Below are 14722 nucleotides of genomic sequence, written 5' to 3'. Positions count from 1 at the left end.
ATCTCTAAGAGTGATTACAGCTGTGAGGGTTTCTGGGTAAATCTCTAAGAGCGATTACAGCTGTGAGGGTTTCTGGGTAAACCTCTAAGAGCGATTACAGCTGTGAGGGTTTCTGGGTAAATCTCTAAGAGTGATTACAGCTGTGAGGGTTTCTGGGTAAATCTCTAAGAGTGATTACAGCTGTGAGGGTTTCTGGGTTAATCCACACCTGGATTGTGCCACATTTGCACATGATTCTTTTCTAAATTCTTCAAGCTCCGTCAAATTGGTTGTTGTTCATTGCTATACAACAATTTTCACATCTTGCCATATATTTTCAATGTGATTTAAATCAAAATTGTAAATCTGCCACTCTTGGTGAGCAACTCCAGTGTTGATTTGGTCTTGTGTTTTAGGTTATTGTCCTGCTGAAAGGTGAATTAATATCCCAGTGTCTGGGGGAAAACAGACTGAACCAGGTTTTCCTCTAGGATGTTGCCTGTGCTTTGCTCCATTCCGTTGATTTTTTATCCTGAAAAATTCCTCAGTCTTTAATGATTACAAGCATACCCATAACATGATGCAGTCACCACTATGCTTGAACATATGGAGAGTGGTACTCAGTGATGTGTTGTGTAGCATAACACTTTGTATTCAGGACAAAAAGTGAATTGCTTTGCCACATATTTTGCAGTATTACTTCAGTGCTTTGTTGCAAACAGAATGCATGTTTTGGAATCTTTTTATTCTGTGCAGACTAACTAAAATGTTGTCTATCCATCCTCAGTTTTCTCCCATCACAGCCATTAAACTCTGTAACTGTTTTAAAGTCACCATTGGTGAAAAATCCTTCCTCTCCGGCAACTGAGTTGGGAAGGACGCCTGTATCTTTGTAGTGTCTGGCTGTATTGATACACTATCCAAAGTGTAATTAATAACTTCATCATGTTGAAAGGGACTTTCAATGTTGGCTTTTTGAAATGCTTACCCATCTACCAATGTGTGCTCTTCTTTGCAAGGCATTGGAAAACCTTTCTGGTCTTTGTGGTTGAATCTGTGTTTGAAATTCACTGCTCGACTGTGGGACCTTACAGATAATAGCATGTGTGGGGTGAGGTAGTCATTCAAAAATAGGCTTGCCGTAACAAAGGGGTTGAACACTTATTGACTCAAGATATTTCATCTTTCATTTTGAATGAATTAGTAAACATTTAGAAAAACAATTCCACTTTGACAGGATGGGGTATTGTGTGTAGTCCAGTGACCCCCCCAAAAAAATGTCATACATTTTAAATTATGGTAACACAGACACACCTGAGACTGGCAATACACACACCTGAGACTGGCAACACACACACACCTGAGACTGGCAACACACACACACCTGAGACTGGCAACACACACACACCTGAGACTGGTAATACACACACACACCTGAGACTGGTAATACACACACACACCTGAGACTGGTAATACACACACACACCTGAGACTGGCAACACACACACACCTGAGACTGGCAACACACACACACCTGAGACTGGCAACACACACACACCTGAGACTGGTAATACACACACACCTGAGACTGGTAATACACACACACACCTGAGACTGGTAATACACACACACACCTGAGACTAATACACAATGAGACACACACACACCTGAGACTGGTAAACACACACACACCTGAGACTGGTAATACACACACACACACCTGAGACTGGTACACAAACACACACACACCTGAGACTGGATACACACACACACCTGAGACTGGTAACACACACACCTGAGACTGGTAATACACACACCTGAAACTGGTACACACACACCTGAGACTGGTAACACACACACCTGAGACACACACCTGAGACTGGTAACACACACACCTGAGACTGGTAACACACACACCTGAGACTGGCAACACACACACACCTGAGACTGGTAACACACACACCTGAGACTGGTAACACACACACCTGAGACTGGTAACACACACACCTGAGACTGGTAACACACACACCTGAGACTGGTAACACACACACCTGAGACTGGTAACACACCTGAAACTGGTAACACACCTGTGTTTTGAGAGGCTGTTGTCTTCATTGTGGGCTTCATCCACCACCAGTCTATTGGGTCTGTGTTTCTGCTTCACTGATAGCAGTGGAGAAATCCTCCCCCTTAGGACTACAACACACATACAGTTACACACACACACACACACTGAGACTGAGAACACACACACACACACACACACACACAGACACACACACACACACACACACACACACACACACACACACACACACACACACACACACACACACACACACAGACACACACACACACACTTGCCCCACATAGCTCCTGTTTCTCCATGTGACGATGATCTGAATTTAGCCCAGTCTACAGCTCTGTTTACAAAGAGTAGAGGACAGACCTGTCCTGGCCTCATCTCAGCTCTTATTGCTTCATGGATGTAATAAGACCAAGTGCAGAATGGAAACGTGGGTCATAGTCATTAGTGCACAACTTAGCAAAACATTTTGACATTAAAAACAAATGTGACTGTTTCTTATTGGTCAAGTTCAGGTAGTGCCAGTCCGTTTGATACCTAATGAATGTTACCCTGGTGATTTAGTTAAGCTAGTTATAACACTGTTGTAGTACTCTGTTACCCTGGTGATTTAGTTAAGCTAGTTATAACACTGTTATAGTACTCTGTTACCCTGGTGATTTAGTTAAGCTAGTTATAACACTGTTATAGTACTCTGTTACCCTGGTGATTTAGTGGTAACCATAGTACTCTGGTGATTTAGAGCTAGTTATAACACTGTTATAAGTTATAACACTTATAGTTACACCTGGTGATTTAGTTAAGCTAGTTATAACACTGTTATAGTACTCTGTTACCCTGGTGATTTAGTTAAGCTAGTTATAACACTGTTATAGTACTCTGTTACCCTGGTGATTTAGTTAAGCTAGTTATAACACTGTTATAGTACTCTGTTACCCTGGTGATTTAGTTAAGCTAGTTATAACACTGTTATAGTACTCTGTTACCCTGGTGATTTAGTTAAGCTAGTTATAACACTGTTATAGTACTCTGTTACCCTGGTGATTTAGTTAAGCTAGTTATAACACTGTTATAGTACTCTGTTACCCTGGTGATTTAGTTAAGCTAGTTATAACACTGTTATAGTACTCTGTTACCCTGGTGATTTAGTTAAGCTAGTTATAACACTGTTATAGTACTCTGTTACCCTGGTGATTTAGATTTAGTTAAGCTCTGTTATAACACTGTTATAGTACTCTGTTACCCTGGTGATTTAGTTAAGCTAGTTATAACACTGTTATAGTACTCTGTTACCCTGGTGATTTAGTTAAGCTAGTTATAACACTGTTATAGTACTCTGTTACCCTGGTGATTTAGTTAAGCTAGTTATAACACTGTTATAGTTTGTTACCCTGGTGATTTAAAAGTTATAACACTGTTATAGTACTCTGTTACCCTGGTGATTTAGTTAAGCTAGTTATAACACTGTTATAGTACTCTGTTACCCTGGTGATTTAGTTAAGCTAGTTATAACACTGTTATAGTACTCTGTTACCCTGGTGATTTAGTTAAGCTAGTTATAACACTGTTATAGTACTCTGTTACCCTGGTGATTTAGTTAAGCTAGTTATAACACTGTTATAGTACTCTGTTACCCTGGTGATTTAGTTAAGCTAGTTATAACACTGTTATAGTACTCTGTTACCCTGGTGATTTAGTTAAGAGTTATAACACTGTTATAGTAGCTGGTGATTTAGTTAGTTATAACACTGTTATAGTACTCTGTTACCCTGGTGATTTAGTTAAGCTAGTTATAACACTGTTATAGTACTCTGTTACCCTGGTGATTTAGTTAAGCTAGTTATAACACTGTTATAGTACTCTGTTACCCTGGTGATTTAGTTAAGCTAGTTATAACACTGTTATAGTACTCTGTTACCCTGGTGATTTAGTTAAGCTAGTTATAACACTGTTATAGTACTCTGTTACCCTGGTGATTTAGTTAAGCTAGTTATAACACTGTTATAGTACTCTGTTACCCTGGTGATTTAGTTAAGCTAGTTATAACACTGTTATAGTACTCTGTTACCCTGGTGATTTAGTTAAGCTAGTTATAACACTGTTATAGTACTCTGTTACCCTGGTGATTTAGTTAAGCTAGTTATAACACTGTTATAGTACTCTGTTACCCTGGTGATTTAGTTAAGCTAGTTATAACACTGTTATAGTACTCTGTTACCCTGGTGATTTAGTTAAGCTAGTTATAACACTGTTATAGTACTCTGTTACCCTGGTGATTTAGTTAAGCTAGTTATAACACTGTTATAGTACTCTGTTACCCCTGGTGATTTAGTTAAGCTAGTTATAACACTGTTATAGTACTCTGTTACCCTGGTGATTTAGTTAAGCTAGTTATAACACTGTTATAGTACTCTGTTACCCTGGTGATTTAGTTAAGCTAGTTATAACACTGTTATAGTACTCTGTTACCCTGGTGATTTAGTTAAGCTAGTTATAACACTGTTATAGTACTCTGTTACCCTGGTGATTTAGTTAAGCTAGTTATAACACTGTTATAGTACTCTGTTACCCTGGTGATTTAGTTAAGCTAGTTATAACACTGTTATAGTACTCTGTTACCCTGGTGATTTAGTTAAGCTAGTTATAACACTGTTATAGTACTCTGTTACCCTGGTGATTTAGTTAAGCTAGTTATAACACTGTTATAGTACTCTGTTACCCTGGTGATTTAGTTAAGCTAGTTATAACACTGTTATAGTACTCTGTTACCCTGGTGATTTAGTTAATTGGTAATGGACAGGTTTGTACCATGTTCTGATATTGGTAATGGACAGGTTAGGTAATGGACAGGTTAGTACCATGTTCTGATATTGGTGGACAGTTTAGTACCACGTTCTGATATTGGGTACGGACAGTTTAGTACCATGTTCTGATATTGGTAATGGACATGCTTCTGATATTGGTAATGGACAGGTTAGTACCATGTTCTGATATTGGTAGTTATAACACTGTTATAGTACTCTGTTACCCTGGTGATTTAGTTAAGCTAGTTATAACACTGTTGTAGTACTCACTCTGTTCCTCCAGGGGCAGGCATGGCTAGGTATGGAGAGTTCCTGTGTAACAGAACCCGCTCCTAGATCCTTTATGGGTCAGAGTACCCTCCCTGGTTCTGTGGTTGGATGTCTGGGTCTAGTCCTGGGTCTGGGTGTTGGGTTTGGGTCAGAGTCCTGAGCCTAGTTAAAGAGCCCTGGGTCCTAGGTGTTGGGTCCTGGATGTCTGGGTCTAGTCCTGGGTCTGGGTGTTGGGTTTGGGTCAGAGTCCTGAGCCTAGTTAAAGAGCCCTGGGTCCTAGGTGTTGGGTCCTGGATGTCTGGGTCTAGTCCTGGGTCTGGGTGTTGGGTTTGGGTCAGAGTCCTGAGCCTAGTTAAAGAGCCCTGGGTCCTAGGTGTTGGGTCCTGAATGTCTGGGTCTAGTCCTGGGTCTGGGTGTTGGGTTTGGGTCAGAGTCCTGAGCCTAGTTAAAGAGCCCTGGGTCCTAGGTGTTGGGTCCTGAATGTCTGGGTCTAGTCCTGGGTCTGGGTGTTGGGTTTGGGTCAGAGTCCTGAGCCTAGTTAAAGAGCCCTGGGTCCTAGGTGTTGGGTCCTGAATGTCTGGGTCAAGTCCTGAGTCTCTAGTTCTGGTCTCTCCTGGATATCTCTGAGGTAGAGCTCAGTAGTTTGGTCTTCTCTCTCTGCAGACGGTGTTCTCTGTGGCTGGGGGTCAGGTCTGTCTAGGGAAAGTCCCTCTCTCTGCCTCCTTCCCCCTTGTTGAGCGTCTCTCCTCCCTCCCTCCCCATCCCACCTCGACCCCCACCCTTCACATACTCTGGAAGGTGGCCCAGTGCTGAACAGATATCATGCCATATGCCCCCACCCTCCTCTCCTCCCGGCCAGACACTCCCTGTTACTCCCTAACACCACACACACAGACACGCACACACACACACACACACACCACACACACACACACACACACACACACACACACACACACACACACACACACACACACACACACACACACACACACACACACACACACACACATGTTCTGATATTGGTAATGGACAGTACCATGTTCTGATATTGGTAATGGACAGGTTAGTACCATGTTCTGATATTGGTAATGGACAGGTTAGTACCATGTTCTGATATTGGTAATGGACAGGTTAGTACCATGTTCTGATATTGGTAATGGACAGGTTAGTACCATGTTCTGATATTGGTAATGGACAGTTTAGTACCATGTTCTGATATTGGTAATGGACAGGTTAGTACCATGTTCTGATATTGGTAATGGACAGGTTAGTACCATGTTCTGATATTGGTAATGGACCATGTTCTGATATTAGTACCATGTTCTGATATTGGTAATGGACAGGTTAGTACCATGTTCTGATATTGGTAATGGTACCATGTTCTGATATTGGTAATAGTACCATGTTCTGATATTGGCAATAGATGTTCTGATATTGGTAATGGAGGTTAGTGCCATGTTCTGATATTGGTAATGGACAGGTTAGTACCATGTTCTGATATTGGTAATGGACAGGTTAGTACCATGTTCTGATATTGGTAATGGACAGGTTAGTACCATGTTCTGATATTGGTAATGGACAGGTTAGTACCATGTTCTGATATTGGTAATGGACAGTACCATGTTCTGATATTGGTAATGGACAGTACCATGTTCTGATATTGGTAATGGACAGGTTAGTACCATGTTCTGATATTGGTAATGGACAGGTTAGTACCATGTTCTGATATTGGTAATGGACAGGTTAGTACCATGTTCTGATATTGGTAATGGACCGTTTAGTACCATGTTCTGATATTGGTAATGGACAGTACCATGTTCTGATATTGGTAATGGACAGTACCATGTTCTGATATTGGTAATGGACAGTACCATGTTCTGATATTGGTAATGGACAGGTTAGTACCATGTTCTGATATTGGTAATGGACAGGTTAGTACCATGAGGTTAGTACCATGTTCTGATATTGGTAATGGACAGGTTAGTACCATGTTCTGATATTGGTAATGGACAGGTTAGTACCATGTTCTGATATTGGTAATGGACAGGTTAGTACCATGTTCTGATATTGGTAATGGACAGGTTAGTACCATGTTCTGATATTGGTAATGGACAGGTTAGTACCATGTTCTGATATTGGTAATGGACAGTTTGAGATGTGCGACCGGCAGCAGAGTCCCACAGCGGTACAGAGTCCCACACAGCGGTACAGAGTCCCACACAGCGGTACAGAGTCACACACAGCGGTACAGAGTCTCACACAGCGGTACAGAGTCTCACACAGCGGTACAGAGTCTCACACAGCGGTACAGAGTCCCTGATAGCGGTACAGAGTCTCACACAGCGGTACAGAGTCTCAGTACAGCTGATATTGGTAATGGACAGAGTCCCACAGCGGTACAGAGTCCTGACAGCGGTACAGAGTCCCACAGCGGTACAGAGTCCCTGATACAGCGGTACAGAGTCCCTGATATTGGTAATGGACACAGCGGTACAGAGTCCTACAGCGGTACAGAGTCACACAGCTGATATTGGTAACAGAGTCCACACAGCGGTACAGAGTCCCACACAGCGGTACAGAGTCCCACACAGCGGTACAGAGTCCCACACAGCGGTACAGAGTCCCACACAGCGGTACAGAGTCCCACACAGCGGTACAGAGTCACACACAGCGGTACAGAGTCACACACAGCGGTACAGAGTCTCACACAGCGGTACAGAGTTTCACACAGCGGTACAGAGTCCCACAGCGGTACAGAGTCCTACAGCGGTACAGAGTCCCACAGCGGTACAGAGTCCCACACAGCGGTACAGAGTCCCACAGCGGTACAGAGTCCTACAGCGGTACAGAGTCACACAGCGGTACAGAGTCCCACACAGCGGTACAGAGTCCCACACAGCGGTACAGAGTCCCACACAGCGGTACAGTGTCCCACACAGCGGTACAGAGTCCCACACAGCGGTACAGAGTCTCACACAGCGGTACAGAGTCACACACAGCGGTACAGAGTCCCACACAGCGGTACAGAGTCCCACACAGCGGTACAGAGTCCCACACAGCGGTACAGAGTCTCACACAGCGGTACAGAGTCTCACACAGCGGTACAGAGTCCCACACAGCGGTACAGAGTCCCACACAGCGGTACAGAGTCCCACACAGCGGTACAGAGTCACACACAGTGGTATAGAGTCACACAGTGGTACAGCTGTAGCTAACTGGAATGTTTTTTATTACTTTTATTCCAAAAGCATCTCAATGTTTACAATAGAAAACATAAAATGAGCAACCAGGGTATTTGAGTTTACAGACAGAATAGTACTCCCAGAATGGTGTGGAGACCCGCTAGGACAGTCTGAACAGAGACCTGCAAGGACAGTCAGCACATAGACCTGCAAGGACAGTCAGAACAGAGACCGGCTAGGACAGTCAAAACAGAGACCTGCAAGGACAGTCAGAACAGAGACCTGCTAGGACAGTCAAAACAGAGACCTGCAAGGACAGTCAGGACAGAGACCTGCAAGGACAGTCAGAACAGAGACCTGCTAGGACAGACAGAACAGAGACCTGCTAGGACAGTCAGAACAGAGACCTGCTAGACAGTCAGAACAGAGACCTGCTAGGACAGTCAGAACAGAGACCTGCTAGGACAGTCAGAACAGAGACCTGCTGGGACAGTCAGAACTGAGACCTGCTAGGACAGTCAGAACAGAGACCTGCTAGACAGTCAGAATAGAGACCTGCTAGGACAGTCAGGACAGAAACCTGCAAGGACAGTCAGAACAGAGACCTGCTAGGACAGACAGAACAGAGACCTGCTAGGACAGTCAGAACAGAGACCTGCTAGACAGTCAGAACAGAGACCTGCTAGGACAGTCAGAACAGAGACCTGCTAGGACAGTCAGAACAGAGACCTGCTGGGACAGTCAGAACTGAGACCTGCTAGGACAGTCAGAACAGAGACCTGCTAGACAGTCAGAATAGAGACCTGCTAGGACAGTCAGGACAGAAACCTGCAAGGACAGTCAGAACAGAGACCTGCTAGACAGTCAGAACAGAGGCCTGCTAGGACAGTCAGAACAGAGACCTGCTAGACAGTCAGAACAGAGACCTGCTAGGACAGTCAGAAAAGAGACCTGCTAGGACAGTCAGAACAGAGACCTGCTAGGACAGTCAGAAAAGAGACCTGCTAGGACAGTCAGAATAGAGACCTGCTAGGACAGTCAGAACAGAGACCTGCTAGGACAGTCAGAAAAGAGACCTGCTAGGACAGTCAGAACAGAGACCTGCTAGGACAGTCAGAAAAGAGACCTGCTAGGACAGTCAGAACAGAGACCTAATAGGACAGTCTGACATAGTGACAGTCAGAACAGAGACCTGCTAGGACAGTCTGACAGTGACAGACAGAACATAGACCTGCTAGGACAGTCAGAACAGAGACCTAATAGGACAGTCTGACACAGTAACAGCTGACGACAATTCACAACAAATAACTCAATAGGAACAATTGACACAGTGTGAGATGAAAACCCACAACTGCCAAACTCATCCAATGAGAGCTCATCCAATGAGAGCCCAAAACGTATCCAATCACAACACAGCTGTGAAACACGGAGACGTGACCTCAGTCCTGTAGTAAATGCTGGTGGTGAGTGATTGATTAGTTTGACAGGTGTAATACCCTGTGCTGAAATGCATTACATTCGCTTAAATGGGCTTTACATTTACTTCAATGTGTGTTCACATTTCATTTATATTATTTACATATACACTGAGTGTACAAAACATTATGAACACCTGTTCTTTCAATGACATTTATTTTACCTTTATTTAACTAGGCAAGTCAGTTAAGAACAAACTGCCTTGTTCAGGGGCAGAAGGACAGATTTTGACCTTGTCAGCTCAGGGATTCAATCTTGCAACTTTTGGTTACTAGTCCAACGCTCTAACCACTAGGCTCCCTGCCGCCCCTCCCCTCTAACCACTAGGCTCCCTGCCGCCCCTCCCCTCTAACCACTAGGCTCCCTGCCGCCCCTCCCCTCTAACCACTAGGCTCCCTGCCGCCCCTCCCCTCTAACCACTAGGCTCCCCTGGACTGACCAGGTGAAAGCTATGATCCCTTATTGACGTCTCTTGTTAAGTCCATTTCAATCAGTGTATTGATTGCAATTGATTGCAAAGTCCCTCTTTGCCATGCAAATGAACTGAATCCCCCCAAAAAACATTTCCACTGCATTTCAGCCCTGCCACAAAAGGACCAGCTGACATCATGCCAGTGTTTCTCTCGTTAACACAGGTGTGAGTGTTGACGAGGACATGGCTGGAGATCACTCTGTCATGCTGATTGAGTTCGCATAACAGACTGGAAGCTTCCAAATGAGGGTGGTGCTTGGAATCATTGTTCTTCCTCTGTCAAACATGGTTACCTGCAAGGAAACACGTGCCGTCATCATTGCTTTGCACAAAAAGGGCTTCACAGGCAAGGATATTGCTGCCAGTAAGATTGCACCTAAATCAACCATTTATAGGATCATCAAGAACTTCAAGGAGAGCGATTCAATTGTTGTGAAGAAGGCTTCAGGGCGCCCAAGAAAGTCCAGCAAGCGCCAGGACCGTCTCCTAAAGTTGATTCAGCTGCGGGATCGGGGCACCACCAGTACAGAGCTTGCTCAGGAATGGCAGCAGGCAGGTGTGAGTACATCTGCACGCACAGTGAGGCAAAGACTTTTGGAGGATGGCCTGGGGGTATGGTGGGGGTATGGTAGTGGGTATGGTAGTGGGTATGGTAGTGGGAAGTGGGTATGGTAGTGGGTATGGTAGGGGGTATGGTAGTGGGTATGGTAGTGGGAAGTGGGTATGGTAGTGGGTATGGTAGGGGGTATGGTAGTGGGTATGGTAGTGGGTAGGTAGGGGGTATGGTAGGGGGTATGGTAGTGGGTATGGTAGTGGGAAGTGGGTATGGTAGTGGGTATGGTAGTGGGTATGGTAGTGGGAAGTGGGTATGGTAGTGGGTATGGTAGGGGGTATGGTAGGGGGTATGGTAGTGGGTATGGTAGTGGGTATGGTAGTGGGTATGGTAGGGGGTAAGGTAGTGGGTATGGTAGTGGGTATGGTAGTGGGTACGGTAGGGGGTACGGTAGGGGGTATGGTAGTGGGTATGGTAGTGGTTATGGGGTATGGTAGGGGGTATGGTAGTGGGTACGGTAGGGGGTATGGTAGGGGGTATGGTAGGGGGTATGGTAGGGGGTATGGTAGGGGGTATGGTAGTGGGTATGGTAGGGGATATGGTAGTGGGTATGGTAGTAGGTATGGTAGTGGGTATGGTAGGGGGTATGGTAGGGGGTATGGTAGTGGGTATGGTAGTGGCCGACTTGCCAACTGTGGAAAGCATTGGAGTCAACATGGGCCAGCATCCCTGTGGAACGCTTTCAACACCTTATAGAGTCAACATGGACCAGCATCCCTGTGGAACGCTTTCAACACCTTGTAGAGTCAACATGGGCCAGCATCCCTGTGGAACGCTTTCAACACCTTGTAGAGTCAACATGGGCCAGCATCCCTGTGGAACGCTTACAACACCTTGTAGAGTCAACATGGGCCAGCATCCCTGTGGAACGCTTTCAACACCTTGTAGAGTCAACATGGGCCAGCATCCCTGTGGAACGCTTTCAACACCTTGTAGAGTCAACATGGGCCAGCATCCCTGCGGAACGCTTTCAACACCTTGTAGAGTCTATACCCCGACACATTGAGGCTGTTCTGAGGGGGAAAGGGGGGAGGGGTGCAAGTCAATATTAGGAAGGTGTTCTTAATGTTTTGTCCACTCATTGTATGTCATTCAGTTTACGACGTTGACTCCTATTTTCTCCCCAGTTCTCTGGTGATTTAGTCATCACATTTCTCCTGTTATTTTCCCAGACCTGTCAGGAATAGGTTAGACCAGCTGAAGTGAGGGTAGAGGCTGGGCAGGGCTGGGTATATCCTGTCAGGAATAGGTTAGACCAGCTGAAGTGAGGGTAGAGGCTGGGCAGGGCTGGGTATATCCTAGGTTAGACCAGCTGAAGTGAGGAATGGGCAGGCTTCAGGAATAGGTTAGACCAGCTGAAGTGAGGGTAGAGGCTGGGCAGGGCTGGGTATATCCTGTCAGGAATAGGTTAGACCAGCTGAAGTGAGGGTAGAGGCTGGGCAGGGCTGGGTATATCCTGTCAGGAATAGGTTAGACCAGCTGAAGTGAGGGTAGAGGCTGGGCAGGGCTGGGTATATCCTGTCAGGAATAGGTTAGACCAGCTGAAGTGAGGGTAGAGGCTGGGCAGGGCTGGGTATATCCTGTCAGGAATAGGTTAGACCAGCTGAAGTGAGGGTAGAGCTGGGCAGGGCTGGGTATATCCTGTCAGGAATAGGTTAGACCAGCTGAAGTGAGGGTAGAGGCTGGGCAGGGCTGGGTATATCCTGTCAGGAATAGGTTAGACCAGCTGAAGTGAGGGTAGAGGCTGGGCAGGGCTGGGTATATCCTGTCAGGAATAGGTTAGACCAGCTGAAGTGAGGGTAGAGGCTGGGCAGGGCTGGGTATATCCTGTCAGGAATAGGTTAGACCAGCTGAAGTGAGGGTAGAGGTCATCCTGTCAGGAATAGGTTAGACCAGCTGAAGTGAGGGTAGAGGCTGGGCAGGGCTGGGTATATCCTGTCAGGAATAGGTTAGACCAGCTGAAGTGAGGGTAGAGGCTGGGCAGGGCTGGGTATATCCTGTCAGGAATAGGTTAGACCAGCTGAAGTGAGGGTAGAGGCTGGGCAGGGCTGGGTATATCCTGTCAGGAATAGGTTAGACCAGCTGAAGTGAGGGTAGAGGCTGGGCAGGGCTGGGTATATCCTGTCAGGAATAGGTTAGACCAGCTGAAGTGAGGGTAGAGGCTGGGCAGGGCTGGGTATATCCTGTCAGGAATAGGTTAGACCAGCTGAAGTGAGTGTAGAGGCTGGGCAGGGCTGGGTATGGGTTTGGGATTGGGAGGCCTTAGGCTCAGGGGACAAGGGGTTTAAATTTCTTTACATTTCCCCCAAAAAAACACGGACACAAAAAACTGTCCTGTTCTGGTCCCGTGTCTCTCTCTCCCTCTGTCATCTTAGAGGTCCACTGTTTGTTCTAAACAACCCTTAGACCGTGTTATAAAACCACATAGTACCTGCTAACAACAACAGCTTAGTCCGGAGGTTACAAAGTCTTCCAATGTCAACATCGTCCTCAGCCTCTTAATGTCCCAGCCTCTTAATGTCCCAGCCCCCCAGCCTCTTAATGTCCCAGCCCCCAGCCTCTTAATGTCCCAGCCCCCCAGCCTCTTAATGTCCCCAGCCTCTTAATGTCCCAGCCCCCAGCCTCTTAATGTCCCAGCCCCCAGCCTCTTAATGTCCCAGCCCCCAGCCTCTTAATGTCCCCAGCCCCCAGCCTCTTAATGTCCCCAGCCCCCCAGCCTCTTAATGTCCCCAGCCCCCCAGCCCACTGTCTTCCTGTCTGTGAGGTTACACAGGTGCTGCTCACTGTCTTCCTGTCTGTGAGGTTACACAGGTGTTGCTCACTGTCTTCCTGTCTGTGAGGTTACACAGGGGCTGCCCACTGTCTTCCTGTCTGTGAGGTTACACAGGTGCTGCTCACTGTCTTCCTGTCTGTGAGGTTACACAGGTGTTGCTCACAGTCTTCCTGTCTGTGAGGTTACACAGGTGCTGCTCACTGTCTTCCTGTCTGTGAGGTTACACAGATGCTGCTCACTGTCTTCCTGTCTGTGAGGTTACACAGGTGTTGCTCACAGTCTTCCTGTCTGTGAGGTTACACAGGTGCTGCTCACTGTCTTCCTGTCTGTGAGGTTAGGCAGGTGCTGCTCACTGTCTTCCTGTCTGTGAGGTTAGGCAGGTGCTGCTCACTGTCTTCCTGTCTGTGAGGTTAGGCAGGTGCTGCTCACTGTCTTCCTGTCTGTGAGGTTAGGCAGGTGCTGCTCACTGTCTTCCTGTCTGTGAGGTTACACAGGTGCTGCTCACTGTCTTCCTGTCTGTGAGGTTACACAGGTGTTGCTCACTGTCTTCCTGTCTGTGAGGTTACACAGGTGTTGCTCACTGTCTTCCTGTCTGTGAGGTTACACAGGTGCTGCTCACTGTCTTCCTGTCTGTGAGGTTACACAGGTGCTGCTCACTGTCGACACTCCTGAACACAGCCCTGCATCCTAGTAGGTGACTCAGACTGCGTCCCAAATGCACCCTATTTCCTAGTGCACTACTTTTGACCAGGGCCGTGCACTGAGTCCTATAGGCCCTGGTCAGAAGCAGTGCACTGAGTCCTATAGGCTCTGGTCAGAAGCAGTGCACTGAGTCCTATAGGCCCTGGTCAGAAGCAGTGCACTGAGTCCTATAGGCCCTGGTCAGAAGCAGTGCACTGAGTCCTATAGGCCCTGGTCAGAAGCAGTGCACTGAGTCCTATAGGCCCTGGTCAGAAGCAGTGCACTATAAAGGGTGCCAGGGTGCCAGTCGGGACACTCAGAGGAGGATGAAGTTTTCCTTAAACAATCAAAAGGAACCATTAAAAGACCAGTTTATGTCATTG

General features: G+C 46.4%; 1 long non-coding RNA gene and 1 pseudogene across 1 annotated transcript; both read right to left on the bottom strand.

Moving 5' to 3' along the window:
* The window catches only part of LOC124002813, a 41377-nt pseudogene extending 35537 nt beyond the window's left edge, over positions 1-5840 (bottom strand).
* Positions 5841-8354: 2514 nt separating this feature from the next.
* LOC124002841 lies at positions 8355-9696 on the bottom strand. The gene is made up of 2 exons (XR_006833137.1): positions 9556-9696; positions 8355-9475 (listed from the first exon to the last, which is right to left on the bottom strand). It is a non-coding gene; the product is annotated as an uncharacterized LOC124002841 (long non-coding RNA).
* Between the last annotated feature and the right edge of the window lie 5026 nt (positions 9697-14722).

The sequence above is a fragment of the Oncorhynchus gorbuscha genome, linkage group LG18 (genome assembly GCF_021184085.1).
Source record: "Oncorhynchus gorbuscha isolate QuinsamMale2020 ecotype Even-year linkage group LG18, OgorEven_v1.0, whole genome shotgun sequence".
In the NCBI taxonomy this organism is placed as follows: Eukaryota; Metazoa; Chordata; class Actinopteri; order Salmoniformes; family Salmonidae; genus Oncorhynchus; species Oncorhynchus gorbuscha.
The sequence above is the reverse complement of the archived record's forward strand: the minus strand, read 5'-3'. Positions and strand labels throughout refer to the sequence as shown.